The 15,206-nt window shown below is 41.1% G+C and overlaps 1 protein-coding gene and 1 non-coding gene across 11 annotated transcripts in view; one reads left to right on the top strand and one right to left on the bottom strand.

Annotated features, from left to right (window-relative positions):
• The window catches only part of NEK11 (NIMA related kinase 11), a 291,065-nt gene that overhangs the window by 251,619 nt on the left and 24,240 nt on the right, over positions 1-15,206 (top strand). The gene's annotated exons all lie outside the window — the stretch shown is intronic.
• LOC122230835 lies at positions 10,935-11,037 on the bottom strand. Its single transcript, XR_006207917.1, has one exon. It is a non-coding gene; the product is annotated as a U6 spliceosomal RNA (small nuclear RNA).

The raw sequence follows: 15,206 nt of genomic DNA, 5'->3' as shown, positions 1-15,206 counted from the left end.
ACAAGACCGAGGAGAATGTCAAACACCACCTGAGTGCAGCCAACACCCAGGGAGTTCAGGAGAGGGGTCCGTCTTTTCCAAAGGGATGGACAGGTCCATGCAATGCTCACATGATGCCTTCTCACTCTCATGGACCCGTTAACGTCTACTTGCCTGGCCCAGGAATTACTTATCTCCTTTCTGTGAAGGTGAAGCTCTGCTTCATTATTGCTAACCCACATGTCAGCCCATTTGTCTCTGGCCCTTAGGTCTCAGCAACTTTGGCTCAGGCCCTATGTCCATGTCCTATGGTAGTTCACAGCCCTTTCTGGGAGTTCTGAAAGTCCCTACAAATTGTAAATATCTCATCTTCTGTCTCCCATGTCTCCATGCTGCACCATATTGGTCTAGACTGAAAATCTAACCTCTTCATCCATTTTCCCCAATACTCCTACTTAACCAAATCATTTGTGAGGGCACTAGACTTTTTTGAAAATTTGGAAGCCAGTGATAAAGGCATCGTGTCACAAAGACTTAAGGTCACTTAGGCACCCCTGTTCTTAAAGAAGTGCTCGGTAGCCACCTGTTGCGGGTCCGCTCACTGGAAAGCAGGCTCTGAGATCGTTTTCCTGCAGAAGGTTTCCTGCACGGGGGCTGGCTCTCTGGATTCACTCGTGTTGGGGGATGGAAGGAAGGCAGACTGAGCAGAAGGAGAAGCTGGGCTGTGGTACTGTCTCATCAAGGCCTCGTTGGCCAGAGGGGATGTGCTAAAGCTGGAACGGCCCTGCAAAGTTGTCCCAAGTTGGCTTGAGGGGACTAAGCTTGAGAGCCCTGTGCACACCAGTCACAGGCTGCAGGGCCACAGAAAGGGGTGTTCGCCCTGGCACAAGGGCAGCTCTCTAGAGGTCCAGGGGCTGAGGGCTCCCTGCCATGCCCACTAGCCAAAGTTGGGGAATGAGACTTCAGTCCTAAAGGGGGATCTTGGGATACAGCCCAAAGTCCGCTATACTCCCAGAGGTCTCCACCCCAGCTTCACTCCAGTTTTCCAGCATCTTTTGCTTTCATCCCTTTCTCAGGAGTAAAATAGAATGTTCTCATGCCAGGCACCTTGGCAATTCCTCTACTTCTTGGGCTTTTGCTCCTATCTGTGTCATCAGGATTTCATCTTCCCTGAAAAAGTCTTCTCTAGGTATTTTTTCAAAATACTGTGTGTGTGTGTGTGTGTGTGTGTGTGTGTGTGTGTGTGTATACACCAACCGAAGCTTAACACACGTGCACCCAAATTCCAATTGTTCCATTTCAGTAACAACAGGGCGCATCATAGGTAAATCGCTGTAATGAGCAGAGGTGGATTTTAGGATTTGAATGACCTAAATTTACAACTTAGCTCCCCTTCTTATGTTCTGGTTTTGGACAAGTCCCTTTGCCTCTTCAAGCCTTGGTTTTTTCACCTGCAAAATGGAGAAATAATGAGCATAAGTACTATATATCACTCTATTTAGTACTAAGTGGGCACCCAATAAATGCTAGATGGCTCTTTTCACACCTCTTTCTGGATCTTTCAACTGCCACCCAGCGGGCCCCTGACTTTATGAATTGGTATCTACTTGACTATGAAATGCATATTCTTTTTTTCTCCACACAAAATTGAAATCCTGCTCCCAAGCAAACAGTCCTAAAGAGGGCCCTTTAACTGTGTGTCAACTGTAAAACAGATGTCCAAGTCGGGGAGTGGGGACCAGGTGGGGGCACAAGTTCAAGGACTATTTAGGTAAGAAGTATCAGAGCTTCAGTCTTCCTAGTATCCCTTGTTTACTCTTCCTTGCTGATGTATTTTTTTTTTCCTTTTAGAGCCAAAAATCAAATGTGATACTTGTCTTTGATTACCATTAAGATCATGCCTGAATTGTAGTAAATTTGTACTTTCCCAGCTGGGGCAATAAGCATTATTTTGAAACAATTAAGCACATTTAGGATAAAGCTGTAATAAATTCACACAGCTGTTCCTATATTATTTTGAAATATCTTCAATCTGTTTGATGCTGGAAACCCTAAACACCTCCACGTACTGCAGGTTAAGCAGGAAGTCTCATGTTATTGCTGTATTTAGAGCTTTGACTCTAATAGTTTTCTATTTGCCAAATTAGAAAAAGAAATCATGCAACCCAACCTTTATAATTCCCAGCCATGGGACAAGCTGTCACATCTGGGCTCCCAACCCACAGGACCTTAAGAAGAAGGCAGACTCCTTCTGACAGTACAGTATGAAGATATTGGCAAAGAAATAATTGAAACAAATGTTATTTTTGATTCTTGATAAGATGGCATAGAGTCAGGGAGTCGCAGCTGTCCTTCCCTAAGCCCCTCTGGGTGTGAGGGACACAGGTGACAATGTCACCCTTGTATAACCTGAGTGTGCAAACGGAATAGCCAGAAGCACCCCGGGTGGAGTCAGATACAGAATAATGGGCAAACCTTAGAAAAACTGGAAGAATGCCAGAATCATAGTGTTTTCAATTCCATATGAAAGAGGTGTTTTCTGTGCACCTGTGCCCACGGAAACCGGCTGGGTGGGCGTGGGAGCAGGTGTGCTCCTCAGTGAGGCTCAGGGTGGTCTCCTGCTGCTACGGTGCTGCCAAGGTTTCTGCAGCTCCACCAGAGCTCTCTGCACCCGACGACGCACCAGCCTCAGGACACCTTGTAATCACACCCAGACTCCTACACATCTGCCCACCTCCGTAAGAGCAGATAACTGCTCACTGGCTAGATCAAGATCTTCTTCATCTACCTCTTATCCTGAACCTCCTATTTCAGGATAGCCTCTCAGGTTACCTCAAGTTCCAAGAAATGAACCAAACCCTCAGTAAGCAAGCGTTGCCTCTCGTTTGCCTTTGGTGGCTTTTGTTGAGCCCCTGTTGTTTGCAGAGAATAATGAAGAGAGAAATGGAAGACAATCTTTGCCTTTGAGAGACTGAAAATCTACTTTACTTAAAAATTTATTCTCTAACACTATGTCAAAAAGGATTTGAAAATCAAATTACCAGTTGACGCATATGAATAGCATGCTTTGCTGATCACAGTTTACCTCTAATACCTGCGAGAAGTTTGTTTAATCCATTTTCACATCCTATGTACTATCATAATATACACATCACATCATAATATACTATATATATATATATATATATATATATATATATATATATATAATATGAAGATCAGAGAGAGTGAAGAAGTCAGTGTGTGACCATGGTTGCTATGGCTGAGTGTGTAATATGACCCCGAGCTTCCAGAAAGTCAAGTCAAAAAGGGGAAATACAATACAATTCCTAGTTCTCATTATTAGGAACATGAATGTGGGTCCTCCTGGAAGATAGGGCTCCTCACATGGTGTTTTATACATGGCATATTGAGTAAACTCATATCCTCAACAATCCTCCTGCAGGAAATGTAGATATGCTTTTATAAAGGTGGCTTCTTTGGTAAAATAAAAAGCTGTTTTATGATTAACTAAGCCATGTAGTTTTCTAAGGGTCTAACTCCATTTAAAGGTAAAAGATTACCCAGAGAATTTACAGTCAATTGATTTTAATTAGAATTAAATGTTTGCTTCTCATTTTTTAAATTAAAAATATGTGACCCTTGAAGAAAGGATAAGAGCAAAACTGAAGGCAGATTTTAATTTAAATTCTCTGAGGAATAAATGACAGGGATGTCCTTGGCTGATTTGATGAGTATGTTTCCCTATTATCATGCGTTAATTAACTAATAGTGTTTTGACTTTCTATTTTTATGGTCATCTCCTAATCAAGGAGTGTTAAAGTACAGTCACTGTTAGAGATGTTCTAAGACAAGCAGGACACAGAAAAACATCCACTCATAACTTAATGTGGAGCCTCATCAGACTCTGGTTAGGGGTTCTGCTCGGTTGGTTTGCCCATACACAGGCAGTAGAATCTTACCATAACCGCCAGGAATATCTTAATATACTAAAATATGCAGGGGTTTCTTAACTCAGAACTCTTTAAAAACATCTCAGGGATTGTTCAGTATGACCAACTTTATCCTCTGGCATGTAAACAGCTTATTAACACAGAATATAAGAACAAATTCTGATGGTTAAATGAAAGAGTGCAGAGGATGAGGGAGAATGAGCACAATAAATCTCCATCTTCTCCAAGAATTGGGGATTACCCTTTTACAGTGTGACTCTTCCAGTCTGGGCTTCATTTTTCTCCTCTTTGTATGATACACATTTTGCTGGTAGTCTTCTGCCTACTCTGTTCTGGACTATGATATCTACTCTTTGTATCAGGGCCCTTTTACAGTTTGCAAAAGTTATTTATACTTGCACCTGGGGATTCTCAAGATTCAATTTAAGTGTTGTCATTGTTGTCTGTCTTTTATATATAACTCATGCACCTTCTAAAGCATTCTGTAAAATGCCAAGTACTACTTAATCCCCCCAGTATGCTCTGTTTGCTTGGCATATAGCTCTCTTTAATACAGACTCCTGTTCTCTGCATGAATATTCTACCTGCCATGGTATTGGGAAAAACATATTAAAATTCATTGGAAGAGACTCTTTCCCACTTGAGTCTTTCAGAAAACCAAAGTAACACAAGTTGGGGCCCTGAAATTGAAGTTGTTATTTAGTCTATTTTAAAAAAGAGGAGGGGGAGGAGGCAGAGGAGGCAGAGAAAGAGGAGGCGGTGGAGAAGGAGAAGGAAAAAGAGAAGAAGAAGAAGAAGAAGAAGAAGAAGAAGAAGAAGAAGAAGAAGAAGAAGAAGGAGGAGGAGGAGGAGGAGGAGGAGGAGGAGGAGGGGGAGGAGGAGGAGAAAGAAAGAAAGAAAGAAAGAAAGAAAGAAAGAAAGAAAGAAAGAAAGAAAAAAGGAAGGAAAGAAAGAAGAAAAGAAAGAAGGAGAAGGAGGAAGAAGGAGAAGAATGAGAAAAAAGGAGAAGGAGAAGGAGAAGAAAAAATCATTGGCATGAAAAGAATCATTTCCTAGTTGAGACCAGGCTAATGTGGATCTGCTGCTATCAGAGGCACGGACACCATGACACTCCTCTCCCCCTGCTCACAGTAGCTCAGGAAGGTGTTCTCATTAAACAGAATTCCCAGACAATGACATTTCATTCCCCCCCAAATCACACCAAGATTCTTCATAGACTGGTACATTCAGATACAGGAAAAATGCTTTCTAATATTGTTTTTTTGTGACACTAAATCTACTCATTATCTGTGATAATGAGTAATGAGTAAATTAACTTAGGGGGTGAGTCATTTGCCAGACAGCCTGAAGAACATTACAGAGAAAACTCCCCTCATGTTCAGAAATGTGAGGGTGGAACATTGAAATCTGAAAGGCAGATATGATTGTATGATTTCCTTGTTGCGTTTTGTCAATAGAAAAAAGATACTGAGGGGTGCCTGGGTGGCTCAGTTGGCTTAATGTCCAGCTTGGGCTTAGGTCATGATCTCATGGTTCTTGAGTTCAAGCTCCATGTTGGGCTCTGTGCTGACAGCTCAAAGCCTGGAGCCTGCTTCACATTCTGTGTCTCCCTCTCTCTCTCTGCCCCTCCCCTGCTCATACTCTGTCTCTCTCTCTCAAAAATAAACATTAAAAAATTATTTTTTAAAAAAGAAAAAAGATACTGAGATGATTTGACAGGACTCTTTGATTCATTGCTGATTTCTCAGCACAAAGATCAGGTGTTCAATAAACAACTAGTGGATGAATGAGTGGATGAATGAATGAAATATGAGGACATTACAAAAATGAGTTCCTTCCTTACCGCATCCTTAAATCTGCAAAAGATTGCTCATAAATCTCTGATAACCCCCTGGGTGGATCGTGAGTGGGCTTAAGGTAAATGGGCTATAGGGGCAATTTTCAGATATGCATAGGTTGATTTTCTCTGGATGGTGTGTAGGGCTGCAGTGAGATGCAGTTTTCATGTGAGGCCTAACATGAAGTGTTTCGAGAAGACAGTGGGGCCTTCAAGGTGAATTCTCAGGTCTAGGTGGGGAGAGATTTTGTAGACAGCATCACCGATGAATGATTTCACTGTTACCTTCTAGAGACTTCATTTTATTTTTTAAATCTCTTGCATCTCAGAGGTTTTTTGTTGTTGTTTGTTTCTAATTTAAAGAAATTTCCTTCTTACATGACCAAGATACTTTCAAACTTAGAGGTGAAAAGCAATGGCAGAAGCCCTGGCATTCATACCTTCTGAGTGTCAGCCACAGTGGGATGTGTTTCTTGGCTGTTTCTGAAAATCAATAGAAGAAAGTGCAGTGTGTATCTATACGGAAAAATGACGAATACAGGGACAGACAGGAATTACATAACGACACACTGGGGCATCTCAAGCTATTTGCATCATCCAAACTCTGCTCTGAAATGAGCTTTGGAGCTGCTGTTGCCCTGCCATTGTGCAGCCAGCATTTGCTTCTAGCCTCCAGCATGAGCACCACCTGCCTCTTCAGCCCTGGTTAGGGAGCAAGAGATATCCACTGGCCCTGTTATTTCTTCCCTTCCATGGGCTCCACAGTGGATCAGTGTGGTTCCTGGGATCCATCATCCTTCGTTTATGTGTATCCACAACTGTATCAGTCCTTTGGGTTTGGAAACCTGGGACTCTCAAATCTCCTCTGTGACTCACCAGCTCTGTAGCTGTCTCACAAACTGCCTGAACTTTCTGAGCCTCCTTCTGCTCCAGAGAACGGGAAAGATAATGTTGCCTACTGTCATTTGTTTATTATGAACCTTGAATTAAATGCAGTAAAGCATACAGAAACACGCCGTTGTACTCCATGGTGTTGGCTGAATATTGATGAGTGAATAATGTTTAGGAAAATGGATGATTATGCAAGAGCAGAAGTATTAACGTGCTAAGGCAGTAGATTTGCCACTTGGAGGGACAATCTTTGAAGGGTATAGTTCTTGAAAACATTTAGTGTGTGCAAATCAGTAAAGTCTCGTGGTAAACATCCTGGAGAAGGTGAGGATTTAGCAAAAGTTGTAAACCACTGGCTGGTGGGTTAGAGAGCTATACTGGCTAATTCAATATAAGACCACAAAGACTAGAGATATTTTAAACTTTTTTTTATTAAAGAACCGATTGGCTTAACTTATCTTAGGAAAATATTAGAAACTATCATAAATATCAGGTAGGTAAGAAAAGCTCAGAAAGTAACCAGACTATGGTCACCCAAGAACTTATGAGTTTTGTCCATAAAATTGTAATCACCCAAAGGAAAGTACCTAAAGCCAAAATGAGGAGGAAGAGTTGATTGAGGATGTGTCATTGCCTTGAGATATTAGAAGCTCGGTTCTTGGAGTCAGGGAGACCCAGATACAAATTCTGACTTTGTGCCTCTAAACAAGTATATGCCCTTGAGCTAGTTGCATTAGGTCTTTGAGATTAGTTTTATCGTCTGTAGACAAGAGACAAGACAAAGGAAGTATTTACAGTCCTCACTTTGTTATAGACAAAGCGAGAAATCTGAAATGTTTCCTGTCACTGTTGCCATATGCAATCTTGCTGTTTTAAACCAGCACAAACTAAAGGATCTCATGAATGTGTGTGACCAGGACTTGTACAACCAGGTGTTTCCTCCTACAATGACTGTAGTGCAAAGTTCTGGGTGCAGTCCTGTCTCCCACGTTGTCATCTGAATCAAGTAGCATTTCAAAATTGTGCTTTTACTAAAAATAAATGAAATGACAGTTTTTCCCACTCATCTGAAAGGTTTTCAAATCAGGATACATTTACTGTTTAGTCCATTCTATAGAGAACATAGTGTCAGCTGCGAATCCAACAAAGCTGGCATTTATTCTTTCAATGACATAGAATTCTCTTCATCTAACCATACCTGGAGTTCTGGTTGTGAATCTCCAGATTCATCTCCAGAAACCTCTCATTGTTTTCTTCCATCTTCTCCATAGAAGAAACTGTGTGTGTGTGTGTGTGTGTGTGTGTGTGTGTGTGTGTGTGTGTGGTGTGTGTGTGTGTGTGTGTGTGTTCCATTAAGGAAGTTAAGTTAGAGAATACCATAACCACCATATCAGGTCACTCTACATCCTATCTATCCTTTTAGAGCATAAACAACAATAGATGGAGGTGGAAGCTCATGGAACCATTTACAAGATACTGGATTTTTCCTGTGCTCTGATGTTCCAAATAAGGATCAGGTAGTTTGAAGCCATACCTGATTCAATAACCAAATTGCACAACAAATCTTACAGGAAAATCTTTTGTGCTTAGAGAATGTTGTGTCTTGGAAAAGAATCCTGCCCAGCCTTTCTCAGCTTGTCTATCAGTCGGGGCCCTATTAAGAGAAAGAAACCACACCAATTACTTTAATGGAGAGAATTTAATATAGCATTGTTATCCAAGTATTAGGGCGACTAAAAAGACAAAAAGATGCTGGCATATCATGGAGCAGCAAATGTGGGGAGCAGCTACCACGTAGACCTGGAGAATATAAGGAAGAGGCTGGGACCATGAAGACTCAGAGGCTCAGAGGAGGGGCCCACGGACCAGGGTGCAGACCCCTGAGGAGGAGCCATTGCTGGGCCATGTTGGTGTCTCTGAACTTGAGGAGAGGCTCCATGGAATGGTACCCAGATTTTGGAGGACAGGGTGCCAGCCGCTGGTGCTGGTGTCTCTGAATGGAACCAATGAGGCTGGGTCCACGAGGAATGGAGACACCGTACACTGAAGTGAGCTGCTGCTGGCCGGAAGACAGAAGATGTGCTGCCACCAGGGCATCTGATGGAACTGGAGGTCAAATCCCTTTTTTCTGCTCCAGCTTTCCCATTTTCCTCCAGAACCTTCTATTAATGGAGCCTAATAAGGGGCAGTGGGCAAGACAAAAAGGTCCACAGAGTCTGGGGCCCAGCATCAGAAGAATGAGTCCAGAAGAGTGGGTTTGGAGCCAAGGCAATAGGTTAATAAACTGGCACCACTTGCCAGCCCATCACACCTCAGAGGCATTCTTGAAACGGACTGTGTTCATGTGCTCCTTGCTTTGCCACGAACCTTCAGCAATTCCTTCAACATCTTTGGTGGGACAGAGCCTTGACATTAAGTGGTCCTGGGACAGGCTCTCTCAACTCCCATGTTTCTATTTCTTTTAAGTCATTAACACAAAACATTTTTATGGCTGTCTATGTGATATGTAAAGATAACTCTCCGCTGTTGGTTTTTCTTTTGTTCACCAGGTAGATGTAGTTTTGCGGTTGTTGTACAGTTTAAACAGCTTGATTTCTTGAAAAAAAGAAGAAACATTATGCCTCTCTGACTTTTCTACTCAAATAGAACTTTTTAATGCAAATTAAAGTGTGATTCAAGCATAAAAACAACCTAATTGCTAATCATATTTTTAATGATCCCTTATTAGAGCAAAATTTAAAGTGAATACAAGCATATTAGAAGCTTTTCTTATGTATCCTTAGTCTGTACCTATCACTCATAAAGCTAACCTTGCATGTCCCTCCAGGATTGAGAGAAACACACACTTTTACTCACGTTGAACCTATTTCCTAAATGCAAACAACAGCCTCAACAGGTGACAAAGTTCTTAAGACCGGCACTGAGTCTTGTCTTTTTTATTATGTTTTGAAAAGGAGACTATTCATTTACTAGTTTCCCTAAGGCTCCAAGCCTGAGCTTTTGTGTGCGAGCACGCACATGTGTGTGTGCTTGTGTGTGTGTACCAGTAACTTCATGTCTCGCTTTCCTTAGGCAGAAACTAAGAGAGGGAAAATCTAGGTGTGCCAGCATCAAACACTGCCTGGCTTGGATCAGCGAGGTGAAAAATGTTTCTGTCAACCTCAGCTTGTGAATTTTTAAAGCTAGCATTTGTACTTCCCTTGATTTACAAGGACTGATGGCAAAGAAATCATCCCACAGGAAGAATTAGATATAAAAACGTCCCAGTTCCCAAACATACATCAATAATCCTAGCTTTGCCACAACATAACGCTTCAGAAAACATTTCTGTGGAACATTGGAAAGTTGTAGAGGAGCCTTAAAATGGTTTAATTCCAAAGGACTTTAACACAGGGCCTTTGGGCAATAGTTCCCATTTTGTCCTCACCCAGCATGGAAAGCAACAAGGTGTGGCCTCAATCCTGCCAGCTGCAGGTTGTGGGCACCTTCAGGACTGAACTTAAGGTGGGCACTTGCCACTTAAACCTTGCACAGTGTCAGCAGCACCAGGCGCTATGTGAATGAAGGAAACGTTGGTGGACTCTGTGTGACCGACACCATTACTAAGTTTTGGAGATGAAGCAAATCAAAAACAATCTGATCTCCGGATCAGGATTCCTGCAAGAGTAGAAGAAATAAGCATGGGTTTGAGTGAAGCGTCTGGTTCCAGTGCTGGTGTGGGCCAAGCTGAATTGGGTGGGTGACACAGTAGTAACGGAAGGAGCCAGCTCACGACTTTTATCACCTTGTATGTAACATTTACAGAAGGCATTCTTGGCTCCAAACGGTAATGCTTACAGCCCTTCTCACTGCTTACTAATGCTTCTGCCTGTTGTTTCTGGAAGCTGGCTTTGTCAGCTAAGTTCTGTTCCTCACAGTGTGGTCCCAGACCAGCAGTGTTGCCCAGAAGCCCATTAGAAATGCAGGTTGTCAGGCCCCATCCGGACTTATTGAATCCGAACAAGCTCCTCAGGTGAATCCTGTGCTCATGAAGATTAGCAATGCACATCCAAACCGTCCTCCCCAATATGTCTGACTTGCCCCACACCACACATTTCCAGGTATTTCCCACAACATTCTGCTTCTGAGTTTTTTCCATCTTTATTGAGATATATTTGATGTAACGTTACGTAAGTTTAAGGTGTACAACGCGATGGTTTGCTATATGTATGTTTTGTGGCATGATTGCCACGACAGGCTTCATTTATACATCCATCACCTCTCACAGTTACCATAAAAATATAAAACGAGTCACAAATCTGTGTGCCATCTTATGCAGAAGCCCTGCTAATCTCTGTGTCATTCCAATCTTCGTCCATATGCTGCCAAAATAAGCACTTTGCTTCCATCTGAAGCCCATTTCCTGCTTTCTTCCCATTCCCTAAATGCCACATAAATTCTTCACTGGCCTTCACCTTACCCTGACTTTCCCTCTGTCTCTTTTCCCATTAGATAAAATAATAAAGATGGAAGGCAGAAAGGGAGGGAGGAAAGAGAAGGAAAAAAATGAAAAAAGGAATGTAGGAAGGAAGAAAAAGTGGAAAGGGATGTAGGGAAGGAGAAAAGGGGACCTCATTTACAATCATGTCATAGAATGGTTGGGGTTCACGAGATCTATTTCAAACACATACACATATACACATAAATACAGTTGGTCTTTAAGCAATGCAGGAGTTGGGGCCCCAACCCACCACACAATTGAAAATCTGCATATGATGTTGACTCCCCAAGAGTTAACTAAGAGCCTACAGTTCAAGGGAAGCCTTACCAATAACATCAACAGTCGATTAATACATATTTTGTATGCTATAAGTGTTATATACTGTATTTTACAATAAAGGAGGCTAGAGAAAAGAAAATGTCATTAAGAAAAATCATAAGGAAGAGAAAATACATTTGCAGTACTGTACTGTAAAATATCCGCATGTAAGTGGACCACACAAACCGTTCAAACCCATGTTGTTCAGACATCAACTCTGTATCCCATCCAGTGTTCCCACTTTATTTTTTTAAGTTTATTTATTTTGAGAGAGAGAGAGAGGGAATGGGGAAGGGGTAAAGAGGGGGAGAGAGAGAATCCCAAGCAAGCTCTGCACTGTCAGCACAGAGCCTGACACAGGGCTCAAACTCACAAACCATGACATCATGACCTGAGCCAAAATCAAAAGCCAGACGCTTAACCAACTGAGCCACCCAGGCATTCCTCACTGTTTCCACTTTAAAATGAAGCAGTTACTTTCATACACTGTTGAAGTGAATGTTAATTGGTGCGATAATTTGGAGGGCAATTTGGCAATGTCTATTCAAATTTTTTAAATGGACATTCTCTTTGATCTGGCAATTTCAGAATTTATCCTACAGAAATACTTGCATACATGCACAAAAATGTATGTATCTGTTGAAGGGTTGTGTTAATAGCAAAGAAGCTATAAATAGCCTAAAGGAATCAATAAGAGCTGTTTTGAAAAATCAACATGTATCTCTGCAGCGGAATACTATCCTGGCATTGAAGATGAAAAGAATTAATGAAGATCTGTGTGTGCTTATGTGATGAGCTCTCTATATTATCAGCTGAGAAAATGTACAGAACAATAGGGATGCTATGATCCCATCTGCATGTTATTTTTTAGTGCATGTGTGTGTATGTGTATTCATGAAACAGTTAATAACTTTATTTACATCCAATGGAATATTCTACAGCCATTAAAAATACTATTTTGGCAGAATTTTAAGTAATTTGGGACATTTTTGTGATATAGTGCTAGGTAACAAGAAGGATAAGATATTGGTGTCAAGGTTTTTCACTCTCACCTTTCTCGAGTATTTCCCAAGGCTATTAAATATTAAATAGTCTAAAAATATCGTTACTTTCTCTATAATAGCTTATTCTTGAGTTTTAGGCTTTCAGTTTTTTTCAACTCATGTATATAAGGGAAATATTTTTTTACCTAATGATGTTTTCAAACATTTCAAACAATTTAACTTTCCTAAGATAAGTGTCTTGCAATTACTGGTTTGTAGGATATGACCTTTTATTATAATTACTGGTTCATAGAATGTGACTCCTGATATTTATTGCCAAATTGGTTTTTATGATCCACAAAGATTTTTACACTTGATCTTAGCCAAAAGGCCAAGAAGCGATATCCACAAAGATTTTTAATGTAATATCTTCAATTCTTGGTAATGTGATTGGTTATTAAAAGTCACCATTTATTCAACAAATTTTAACAGATTTCTTTTTTTTTATGTTTATTTATTTTTGAGAGGGAAAGAGAGAGAGAGAGAGAGAGAGAGAGAGAGAGAGAGAGAGAGAGAGAAACAGAATCCGAAGCAGGCTTCAGGCTCTGAGCTGTCAGCATCTAGCCCAATGCGGGGCTCAAACCCAGGAACATGAGATCATGACCTGAGCCGAAGTCAGATGCTTAAAGGAATGCCTGAGCCACCCAGGCACCCCATTATTCAACAAATTTTTATTTTAATTTATTTAATGTTTATTTATTTTTGAGAGAGAGAGAGACAGAGTGTGAGCAGGGGAGGAACAGAAAGAGGGAGACACGGAATCTGAAGCAGGCTCCAGGCCCTGAGCCATCAGCACAGTGCCCGATACAGGACTCAAACTCATAAACCTCAAGGTCATGACCTGACCTGAAGCCAGACACTTAACTGACTGAGCCACCCAGGAGCCCCTCAACAAATTTTAAAACTTGGGATAAAACAGTTGTTAATGCCTTCTGTGTGCCAAGATCTCTTAAAAGCACTATGCACACCATTACAAATAATACATGATTCCTACCTTTGCTCCTTAAAGCGTGATCCTGGGCCAGCACGCTTAAATACTTCATTACACTCTGATGGGATTCATAGAATAGAATCATAGAATATGATAGAATAGTCTTAGAGTACCATGGAACACAGCATGCCTACAGCATAATTGTGATAAGAATAAGAAAGGGACTAGATTCTTACACTTACCTTTGACTCTTCCTCTCCCACATTCTGACTAAAGAGTGGTGTTAGTTTGTGATAGGGAAAAGCTCTTCTTGCTGTGATCAGAGTTAAACCATTACCTGCATTTGACTATAACAAGGAAGTAGAAAAGAAATTCACCCTAGTTTGTCATGTCAGGATTTGGCACCATTTATATATTTCACAGATTCGGAAGGTGATAAGCCTCCTTCAAGAATACATACTTTCATCCTGAATCTATAACCAAACCTAACCTTCTAACACCATTTCTCCCTGGCTGCTCAGAATAGAAAAATGGTTATCTAGCCTTCAGAGCATTTGTCCTAACCTCCAAAAAAAAAAAAAAAAAATCTCCAAGGAAATAGAACAGCCCAGCCTCCACAAATAGCACTTGCTACTCTCTTGATATTCCCTAGGTCAAGAAATTCTAAATTGAAACATTATAATTAGGTTGATTAAAAGAAGCTGCCAATGTTTCGCTGCTCTTTAACCTGTGAAAGTGGCAATTTCATATGGTTCAACTAAAACCTGCAATTTAATTCTTCCTGTGTCTTCCCAAGTGTATCCCAAGACAACCCATATATTAGACCTAATTGAAACTTTATTTCACACCAAGTGGTTTTTGCAGAAACAAAGAAAAGAAGACAAAATTATTAACATGGGCTTATGCTTGGTTGTCACTTCCCAGTCAGATCATCAGTAAGATAAAATTAGAATACAATATTTCCTGAAATGAAGGAAAAAACGATTTCCTGCTTAGTCAAAAAAGAGACTTGTAGCAAACCCAGCAAACTACCAAACAAACTGTAATTCAGAATCTTCAACCTGAGCAAGGTTGGTGTCTTCCTCTTGAAACAAACATGATGCTGAGAATGTGTTATGAATACAAGATTATTACCAACGCAAATCTGTGCACCAGGTCTCCAGGGAGAAGGAAAGGGAAGAGGGGAGAGAGAAAGAGAGAGAGAGCTTTAGTCTGAAACTGATGGAGGTCCCTTTCCTATGACTCTTATCAGATTTAAACTCATGTTGTAAAAAAGCAAATTTAGGGGCGCCTGGGTGGCTTGGTCGGTTAAGCGTCCGACTTCGGCTCAGGTCATGATCTCACACTCCGTGAGTTCGAGCCCCGCGTCGGGCTCCGTGCTGACAGCTCAGAGCCTGGAGCCTGTTTCAGATTCTGTGTCTCCCTCTCTCTCTGCCCCTCCCCTGTTCATGCTCTGTCTCTCTCTGTCTCAAAAATAAATAAGCGTTAAAAAAAAAATTAAAAAAAAATAAATAAAAAAGCAAATTTAGTAATTCTGCAGAGGGTGCTGGTATGCGAAATGATGCCTCAGAGCTTGGTAAGCTGGCCTGATTGCATAAAAGCCTCAGAACTCTGTCAAAAGAGAATTCGTAGCTTTAAATGCTTTTTGGAGTCTTGCTATTCAAAGTGTGATCCAGAGTTCCAGTCATTGCTTCTCAAACTCTCAAGTGCCTACAAATGACTTGGGGTTTTGTTTTATGGTGGGAACGGTGCTTTCTTGTTTTTGTTGGTTTTT

This window comes from Panthera tigris, chromosome C2 (assembly GCF_018350195.1).
Source record: "Panthera tigris isolate Pti1 chromosome C2, P.tigris_Pti1_mat1.1, whole genome shotgun sequence".
In the NCBI taxonomy this organism is placed as follows: domain Eukaryota; kingdom Metazoa; phylum Chordata; class Mammalia; order Carnivora; family Felidae; genus Panthera; species Panthera tigris.
Note: the sequence above shows the minus strand (reverse complement) of the source record. Positions and strands in the feature narration are given on the sequence as shown.